Source organism: Oratosquilla oratoria, chromosome 6, assembly GCF_046742065.1.
Source record: "Oratosquilla oratoria isolate Oo_2021 chromosome 6, ASM4674206v1, whole genome shotgun sequence".
Lineage (NCBI taxonomy): Eukaryota > Metazoa > Arthropoda > Malacostraca > Stomatopoda > Squillidae > Oratosquilla > Oratosquilla oratoria.
The window spans coordinates 30,160,418-30,160,884 of NC_134782.1; positions in this window are offsets into that span (position 1 = coordinate 30,160,418).

Below are 467 nucleotides of genomic sequence, written 5' to 3' on the forward strand. Positions count from 1 at the left end.
ATGTCTGTATGGGATTGTACATGTAAACAGGGAAGAGAGGACGAGGTTGAGAAGAGGAACGATCTCGGTACATGTGCATTAGCATACTCAAACACTAAAGACGTTGTTTGCATTAACATTTCCAATGGTTTTCATGACTTGTATATTTAAAGAAAAGTGCAGTAACCCATAAATCAAAATGAAACAGTAACCCACCATCGGGGATTAAAATAAACAAACAAAACAGAGAAAAAAGGGAAACAATGAAATGAATAATAATAAAAAAGTCCTGTGTATTGCGAGCACTAACTGTCGTCCTCTCCTATAGTTACAGGAACTTTGTATCTTATTCACAATAAATTGCTAAGACAGATTTCTGCGCCGTTGTTACGAGCACTAACTGTCGTCCTCTCCTATAGTTACAGGAACTTTGTATCTTATTCACAATAAATCGCTAAGACAGATTTCTGCGCCGTTGTTACCAAGAT